Source organism: Octopus bimaculoides, chromosome 30 (genome assembly GCF_046866305.1).
Source record: "Octopus bimaculoides isolate indiv1 chromosome 30, ASM4686630v1, whole genome shotgun sequence".
In the NCBI taxonomy this organism is placed as follows: domain Eukaryota; kingdom Metazoa; phylum Mollusca; class Cephalopoda; order Octopoda; family Octopodidae; genus Octopus; species Octopus bimaculoides.
This window is the reverse complement of record NC_142957.1, coordinates 17,685,108-17,695,107: the sequence shown is the minus strand read 5'-3', so window position 1 is coordinate 17,695,107 and position 10,000 is coordinate 17,685,108. Positions and strand designations below refer to the sequence as shown.

At 37.3% G+C, this 10,000-nt stretch overlaps 1 protein-coding gene and 1 long non-coding RNA gene across 3 annotated transcripts in view; one reads left to right on the top strand and one right to left on the bottom strand.

The window, feature by feature from the left end:
• LOC106883576 (gamma-aminobutyric acid receptor alpha-like) overlaps positions 1–6,682 on the bottom strand; it is an 82,873-nt gene extending 76,191 nt beyond the window's left edge. Inside the window, exon 1 of one of the 2 annotated variants that reach the window (XM_089346051.1) lies at positions 5,797–6,682. The gene's annotated coding sequence lies outside the window, so the exon portion shown is untranslated. The remainder of the gene's footprint in view (positions 1–5,796) is intronic. The other variant, XM_089346049.1, reaches the window with a different exon arrangement.
• LOC149130245 (uncharacterized) overlaps positions 1–10,000 on the top strand; it is a 244,685-nt gene that overhangs the window by 139,703 nt on the left and 94,982 nt on the right. The gene's annotated exons all lie outside the window — the stretch shown is intronic.

The following is a 10,000-nucleotide window of genomic DNA, read 5'->3' as shown; positions in this document are numbered from 1 at the left end:
CTTAAAACGGACGAAACAGGCCCGTCCTCTTTTGATGAGAAGCGGCTCAATAATATGAAGCGACGAATGCTCGATGCCAAGTGGCACGTTGTTGGAAAGATAGTTCCTTTCTTTTATACCACGATGTTATTCAGCCAGTGACCAAAACCAAAGCAACTCCAACCCTATTAATTTAGCTAACGTACCCCATGGTGGGTACGGTGTACAATAAGAAAGTATTTCCGCTCTTTGTGAACCTCGCTCTGTCGCAATAATATATTTTGGATGTTCAGATATAACTTAGGTTTCGACCAGTATAGGTCCATGCAATGTCTAACTTAATAGCACCACCTGGTAAAGTCTTTTAGCCATATATGGGGTACCGTGGCCCAATCTAGCAAAAGTTATTGTTGGTGTTGGAGGTTGGTCCGGGATTTTTGGCGAAATTTGTCCAGAGAACTTTTGAATTTTATGGGATCTGATTCCGTTTTGACGTATTTTGGTAGAATATTGAAGAGAGCTGGACCGGTTGAAGTAAAGTAGTTGTGTCGTAATGTTGTTATGTGTCTTGAGTTCGATTTTTGTAGTGGGCGGATAGCATTTGGGTCGAGTTATGGCTGGATTTTAAAATTGATGCCCACTTCATTTGTGCAATATTGATGGAATTTTTTCCACATCACACAAATGATGTAGCGCTCACGACGGTGTTGGAGAGAGTAAGGACTGAGTTTTTTTAGTCGCCTGAATTTCCGACAGCAAGAGAAGAATGCGCCATTTCATCTGGGAATGCGAATAATTGAAGACCCCCAGGGAAACGTTATCAGCATCAACCTATTCTCGAACTCGGAATGTAATGAAACAGCAGCTATTCTCCCTCAGGATAGCTACTGAATTTCCTTAAAGATAGCTGGCATCAGCGGAAGAAGAATACGAAACTTCATTTAGTAAAGCGAATGAGCTGAAAGCTCTAATGAGAATTTGACGGCTTCGGTCTACTCTCGAACCAAGAATGGACAAAATGAGTTGCCTCTCTCTTGATCCGAGGCAGCCATCTTTGCTCAGTGAAGAATTCCTGTGTCAAGAGGGCCATAGCTGAAAATTGCTTGTTTTCTTCTATGCCACGATATACTCAACCAGTCACTGAAATCAAAGCGACTCCAACCGTATTAACTTACATACAGTACCCCACATAAGTGAAGAATGTACAATGCCAAGTTGGAATTTTCTTCTGTTCCACGATATACTCAACCGGTCACTGAAACCAATTCGAATCCTATTAACTTACACACAGTACCCCACGATGAGTACGCTTTACAATAAATCAGTCATTTGGCTAGCCAACCTTTCCGTTTTTGTGACCAACTCTCTCTCTCTCTCTTAAAATATTATATTTTCGATGTCCAGATATTACATCTGAATATCTGGCAATATTGAACTTTTAATATTCTCTGCGTGAAAAACCCATCAAAGTTGGTTTCTATCAACAAAATATTGGCAGAAGATCAGTTTTCAATTTGATCAGTTCAATACAAACGATGGTTTAATGGTTTTGACTTCACTGACGACAGCAAATATCAAGGTTTGGTGGAATGATATTGTAAATTTGTATGATTGTAACACCTGTGTGTGTGTGTGTGTGTGGTTGTTTCTATAGAATGGAGTCGGAAATTATGTAGAGTGCCAAAAGCCGTGGTTTCTTCAAATGTTTTATTCCATAGATCACGTTAGGTCGCCGTCGTCGGCGCGTTGTCATTTTAACGTCCATTTTTCCATGTCCACATTGAGCAGAAAGAAATTTTATTGATGTAGATTTCCAGCAGCCAAATGCCCTCACAGAAGATTGAAAGTGAAGGACACCGCTTGAGTGAAAGTGACATTCGGGAATCGAACACACAACCTCACAATTGTGAGCCCTATGCTCTAATCACTGAGCCATGCGCCTTCACTTCGTATATATTTCGCTGGTGCAGAAGCCATGAAAACAACGCCGTATTCTTGGAATTTCTGATTTGTATAACACCGCCTTTAGTCAAACAAAGGGACCCAGGACTTATTCTTTGTAAGCCGGGTACTTATTCTATCAGGCTCTTTTGCCGAACCGCTGAGTTACGGGGATGTAAACAGACCAACATCAGTTGTGAAGCAATGGTGGGGCGACAAACACAGGCACAAATACAACACACACACATAACAGGCTTCTTTCAGTTTGCGTCTACCAAATCCACTTACTCGGCTTTGGTCGGTCTGAGGCTATAGTAAAAGATACTTGTCTAAGGTACCACGCAGTGGGACTGAACCAGAATCCATGTGGTTGGTAAGCAAGCTTCTTACCACACAGCTACTTCAAATTTACAGAAAACAAAAGACGAAGACGGGCGAAGGAACGACAAACAGGTGGATTAGTTTAAACGCTTGGGAAGAATGGAAAATTCTTTAACGTTTCGAGCCTGCCTCCTTCCACTGGAAAGGGCTTAGAGGAAGAAATGGAAAGTGAACGAGAAAAAAGGGGAAAGGGTAAAAAATATGTAGGGATTAAAGGTTCGTGTGTGAGTGTGTGTGTGTGTGTGTGTGTGTGTGTGTGTGTGTGTGTGTGTGTGTGTGTACGTATGTGCATGTGTGTGTGTATATACACATTATTTTGTGTTCAACTAATTTGTATACAACACAACACAAGCCGTCTTTATTTCTATCCAGTATTTCCTCCTCAGATCGATCGTCCCTTACTTCACAAACAGACGTTCACACACAGCTACAAAATGAAGCGGCAATATTCCCGCCAAAACCACCGACATCTTTTTCTTTCGCTCTCTTTCACTTTCTCTTTCCCTTATTTGATGAGCTTTTTCACTGCAAAATACAACACAGTCTGTCTGCCTGACTCTCTCTCTCTCTCTCTTTCCCTCTCTCTCTCTCCCTCTCTATCTCTATCAATCTAACTATCCTCCTCCTTATTTTACACTATTTACTGACTTTCTTTCTTTCTTTCTTTCTTCCCCCTCTCTCTCACAACTCGCTTTCCCTCCCACTCCTAACTTTACTCTATCCTTAGCTTTGCTTTTCTCTTTTCTCTGTCTTTCTTTTTCTTGCTTTCTTTCTCTCTACGATCGATCGTCTGCTAATACGCATACACACACCCTTCTTTCCTCCTTTACACGTAGTTTCACACGCACACACACACACACATGCACATACACACACACACACACACATGCACACATGTGGTAAGTAGCTTGCTTACAAACCACATGGTTCCGGGTTCACTCCCACTACGTGGCACCTTGGACAAGTGTCTTCTACTATAGCCTCGGGCCGTCCAAAGCCTTGTGAGTGGATTTGGTAGACGGAAACTGAAAGAAGCCCGTCGTATATATTTATGTATATATATATATATATATATATATATATGTGTGTGTGTGTGTGTGTGTTTATGTGTCTGTGTTTGTCCCCCCAACATCGCTTGGCAACCGATGGTGGTGTGTTTACGTCCCCGTCACTTAGCGGTTCGGCAAAAGAGAGACCGATAGAATAAGTACTCGGCTTAGTGTCGTAGTTTAACCCCAGGTCAGACTCCTGATCCAGCAGACCTATGATCAAAAATGTTCCAACACAGACGATCCTGAGTTTTATATAGACATAGTGTATCTTGGACTACATTACCCAAAGTGTCCTTCTGTAATGTTGTTGTTTAGCCCCAGGTCTGTCCGGATCCAGCAGACCAATGGCCAAATATGTTCCACCTGTGACCAACCTGCCTTTTAATCAGTCATAGTGTATCTAAGACTACAATATCTAATGTATCCTTCTGTGTTGTTGTTGTTGTTGTTTAACCCCAGGTCAGTCCTGATCCAGCCAACCTATGATCACTATGTTCCAGCTAAGGCTGTCCTATCTTTTATTCTGGCACAAGGTATCTAGGACTACATTATCTAATGTCCCCTCCCTTGTTTTTTTTTATTGTTTAATCCAAGTCAACATTTAAACAAACGAACCCTATGAATCAAAGACACTCCATCCATGACATTCTCGTCTTTTTTCCCTCCTACGTTATGCAAAAAAAGTATGAAGCGGGTGCTGAAAAGTTCCTGGCTTAAAGGACCTTGCAAAAGGCCTGGTTGGAGGCTCAACCTTCTGAATTCTTTTACAGGCCTTAGAAAAACTGCAATAAGTGTGTGAGTAAGTGTGAATCTGTCTGTCTGTCCGTGTGAATCCCTAAAACTCGAGAAGTACACAACTAATTTCATTCAAATTTTACGTATGCCTTATTTAGAGGGTCCTTGTTGTGTTTTAGTCAAAAAAAATGTTTAACTTCTTGCATAATTCGAGCCCACAGCAACATAATATCTCCTCCACTATTTAAGTATTACATGTCAAAAGTGAAATAAAAACACTCATGTCAAATACTTTCACTTTTAAAAATGAAAGTATTCCACTAACTGAAACAATCACATTTCGATTGGATAGAATCATGATTAACTGAGACTCTTGTAACTTCTTTTACCCAAAGCCAGGAACTTTTCAGCGCTTTCTCATATTGTGAAGTTTTAGGGATGTTTAACTTCTGTTTCTAGTAGAGCAAGTGTCCTGCTAGAAGCATGGCACCCTCACAAGTAAGTTTTGTGCTGTTTACAGCTGCGAAGAGAACAGTCATTGTGGAAGTACAATAGTATATATGTATATATATATGTGTGTGTTATCATGTATACATTTATGTGTGTGTGTGTGTTTGTGTGTCTGTATTATATATGTGTATATATGTGAGTGTGTGCATATATGTGTGAATAGTGTATTGTGTCTATGTTTGTGTGTGTGTATATATTTTTATATATACATGTGTATATGAATGAGTAAGGATGTAGTATGTGCATATATATATATATAAATATATATATATATATATATATATATATATATGTGTGTGTGTGTGTGTGTGTGTGTGTGTGTAGTCTCATGTATGTATGTGTGGTTGTATATGGGTATATGCATGTGTATGTTCATGCATCTGTATAAAGGCTTTGATAAATGTTCATATACTTATATATAACCCCCCCCCCCCCATATATATATATATATATATATATATATATATATATATATATATATATATATACATACATGTAATACAATATATATGTATACACATATATATCTATATCTCACTATATAAATATATATATGAGTGTGTGTGTATATATATATATATATATATATATATATATATAGATATGCAGGGCAGGGAATCGCTATCAATCTGGAGTAATAATTTGTAGTTTTGAAATCAGTAGTTCTTTGACTGCTATTTCTGAATTCTCAGTATGTTGGAGAAGCAGGTTACTGTCAATCCCTATATATTTATTATATATATATATATATATATATATATATATATATATATATATATATATATATGTATATATGTATATATATACATGGATATATATACATCCATACATATATTTATATGTATATATATATATATATATAGAGAGAGAGAGAGAGAGAGAGAGAAAGAGAGATAGATAGATATAGATATACATACATATGTATATATCTGTGTGTATATATATATATATATATATATATATATATATATATATATATATATATATATATATATATATATATGTATGTATGTATATATATATATATATATGTATATCAGTTCTCGTACTTTTCAACCCAACTAGTAACATTATGCAAATATTATCCAAATATTATTGAAATATTATCCGATTAATATTAATTAAAAAAACAAAACAAAACATCTTTTAACGAGTATTGAAGAAATTGAAACAAATGAAACGAAAGACATACACTTACTGAAGAGAGAGAGATCCTCTGAGTGGGAGCCGAGCCGGGGTGGGGAAACGGCCTGCAACAGCTGAGGAGTCCTCGGAATATGTCTGAGAGTGAGTTGTTAGCATTCCACCGAATCGAATGTTGAGATGTAAATGGGTTGGGTTTGGATTGGTTGGCAGAGGGAGAGGCTGGGAGAAATGTGTTAAGAGAGTGTCTGTGTGTGTGTGTGTGTGTGTTTGTGTTTGTGCGTTTGTGTGTTTGTGTGATTGTGTGTATGTGTGTGTGTTGTGGTGGTTTGGTTGTATGTCGATTGTTTGTGTGTGTTTTTGTGTGCGTGTTTGTGAGTTTGTATTGTGTTTGTGTGTGTATGTGCATGTGTATGTGTGTGGTGTGTTTGTGTGTGTGTTTGTGCGATTGTGTGTATATGTGTGTGTGTTGTGGTGGTTTGGTTGTATGTTATTGAGTGTTTGTGTGTGTTTTTGTGAGTTTGTATTGTGTTTGTGTGTGTGTGTGTGCATGTGTGTGTGTGTGTATGTTTGTGCGATTGTGTGCGTGTTTGTGTGATTGTGTGTATATGTGTGTGTTGTGGTAGTTTGGTTGTATGTCGTTGAGTGTTTGTGTGTGTGTGCGTGTGTGTGTGTTTGTGAGTTTGTATTGTGTTTATGTATTTGTGTGTGTATGTGCATGTGTGTGTGGTGTGTTTTTGTGAGTTTGTATTGTTTGTGTGTTTGTGCGGTTGTGTGTATGTGTGTGTGTTGTGGTAGTTTGGTTGTATGTCGATTGTTTGTGTGTGTGTATGTGCATGTGTGTGGTGTGTTTGTGGGTTCTATGTATATATTATTTGTTTTGTACGTGAATTTGTATGTGTGTGTGTGTGTGTGTGGCGGTTCTATGTGTGCATATGGGTTGTATGTGTGTATGTGTAAGTTCTGTGTGTGTGTGTTCTGTAACTGCATGTGTGAATTTGTGTGTGTGTGCATGTGTGTTGGCTGTGTGTGTTTGTGTGTGTGTTTGTGTGTATTTGCATGTGCGCGAGTTTGTGTTAGTTGCTGTGTCTGTGTGTGTATTTGTATGTTTGCAGGTTGTGTGTGTGTGTAAATGCATGTCTTTGTGAAGTCTGTATGTGTGTGTGTGTGTGTGTGTGTGTGTGTGTGTGTGCATGCTCCTTGTGTGTTTGTGTTTGTTGGTTGTATGTGTGTGTGTGTTTTGTGAGGTTTGTGTGTGTGTGTTTCTATGTGTGTGTGTGTTTGTTTCTGTGTGTTTGTATGTGTGTGAATGTGTTTGTAGGTGTGTGTGTGAGTGTGTGTGTGTGTGTTTAAATATATTTATATGTGGTTGTGTACCTGTATGATTATGATGCATATGTATGTGCGATGTGTGTGTGTGTGTTTGTGTATGTTGGGGATTGATTGCATATGTGTGTGTATGTTTGTCTGTATGTGTGTGTGTGTTTATGTGTGTTTCTGTCTGTATGTATGCATTAATGTGTTCATGTGTCTGTGTATTTCTGTCATTGTGTGTTAGTGTGTGTGTGTGTGTGTCTGTATGTGTGTGTGTGTTTCTGTCTGTACATATTAATGCATCTATGTTCATTACTGTGTGTATGTGTGTGTGTGTTAGTATATGTGTATGAGTATGTGTGTTTCTGCCATTGTGTGTGTGTGTGTGTGTGTGCATATGTGTGTATGTGTTTCTGTCTCTATGTATGTGTCAGTGTGAATAAGTGTATGTGTATGTGTGCGTATGGTTTAGATCAATTGTAGGTGTGCATTTATTTGTGTGTGTGTTTGTGTGTCTGTATATATGAATGCACCTGTGTGTATGTGTGTTTCTAATTGTATTAGTCTGTATATCAACACACACACACACACACCTATAAGGGTGTGTATATGTAAGTCTACATATATACACATGCACATACATATATATGTGTGTCTATGTTGTGTGTGTGTGTGTATGGGGACATGTGGTTAAGTGATTAGGATCTTGTAGCCATGATCTCTAGATCATGGGTTCAATTCCCAGACAGGGCGGTTTGTGATCTTCAGCAAAACACTTCATTTCACATTGCTGGTGCTTGTACATACATATATCATCATCATCGTCGTTTAACGTCCGTTTTCCATGCTGGCATGGGTTGGACGATTTGACTGAGGTCTGGGAAGCCAGTGGCTGCACCAGGCTCCAATCTGATTTGGCAGAGTTTCTACAGCTGGATGCCCGTCCTAATGCCAACCACTCTGAGAATGTAGTGGGCGCTTTTTACGTGCCACCCACACAGGAGCCAATCAGGGGGCCAGTCAAAGAGCACTGGCATTGGCCACATTCGGTTGGTGCTTTTTACGTGCCACCAGCACCCATATATAAATATATATATATATATATATATATATATATATATATATATATATATATATATATATATACATGTGTATAAGGGATGACCACTAGGTGGACATCCAATATGCTGGAAAGAGGTCATCAACGACCGAACCTCTTTCTAGCGTATTGGATGTCCACCTAGTGGTCATCCCTTATACACATGTAATACAATTTTTTCTGAATTTTCAGATTTTTTTATATGCTAGGCCACTTGGTTTTAAATTGAATTAATATTCAATTTATCACCCTATCAATATATATATATATATATATATTAATTTTTCTATATGTGATAGTGGATTTTCATCGATGAGTTCTTGAAACTTGGTTCTTTTCCCTCAAACTATATATTTTTATATATATTTTATCTATAAAGCTCAATTTAATTTTAATTTTTTATAAATTGATTTTAATTGAGTTTTTACCTGTAATTTTGGATTTTGTCCCTAATATTATTACATACATACATACATTCATATATATATATATATATATATACATATATATATATATATATATATATATACATACATATATATATATACATGTATACATACATGCTCACAGTATGACTGCCAGTACCATTTTTTTGTGCACACACACACATAAATAATTACACAACTTCACCTCCAGACATCTGCACACCTGTATACATACATGCATTAACAAAACAAATGGTGTATACCTCACCGTACATACATACATTCACATACGCTCCCATGTCAGGCCGATTGCCAACATCAGAAATTAACGTCAGTAAAACTTTAACGAATGCCATTTACATATATTCCCCAAACTGAAGGAATATTGCTTCAAGTCATAATTTAAAATTCCAATACTTTGCAATACTTGAACATCATGTGTCTGCAAAAGAAAAAAAAAAAAAATCTCTCTTCAAATCTTTGACCCTTTTGATACAAATTTCTTATTCAAAACTGGTTTCAATTAAAACCTACCATCAAGATTTTATGCTAATTTATGTTCCAAACATCCGCTTAATTCTATTCATACAACCTCCTGTTTTAAAATGATTTAAATTAAAATTTCCTTTCATCAAAATTTCTTGATAATTTATGTTCCAATCGCCAACTTAAGAACGACAAAGTTATTTCACTAAACACTTCATTATTTTCAAAATTAATTCAATGAAAGTTAGTGGGTTTTGGCTGAAGTGTCTTCATTTTATGGTTTCGTCTCCAGATCTTTCCATCATCTTTGTTTCAACCCTTTCGATATCAAACTTACTCCGAACCACATTTGGTTCTGTGATACAACCTTCCTGTTTTTAAGTGATTTAAATCAAAACTTCCCATCGAAATATTATACTATTTTCTGCTCCAACCATTTGCTCCAAACTGGAATATAAATGGAAGAACAAAAAAGCACCTGGAGGAGATAGTGCTGGCTTGGGTCAAGAGGGCGGCATCTGGAAGACCCAGTGTCTGACGACAGGACTCTGCACCATGCCACACAAGCAGGAGAACCCAGTCATGGCTGTCAGACGATTTCTGAGACCACATCACCCCCTAACATCTGGCCACTTAACTCCCCAGATTGCAACCCCCTTCATTATTATGTGTGGGCTGCAGTTGGCAAGGATTATGGCAGCATTCACCAACTTCTCAGCCACACAGCCAGGCCTGCACAGAAACTGAAATAAAAACTAATGATGCCAAACATTTTTAAACGAAGCGTTATGCAATTAATGATATTATTCAATTAATTTGCTGGCAGCTACAGCAAATGAGAATTTTAATTTTTGAGAATAATATTTAAAGACAAAATTGTTTTAAAAATTGGTGAAAATAAAATAAAATAAAAATTAAAAGGAATGAAAGAATAT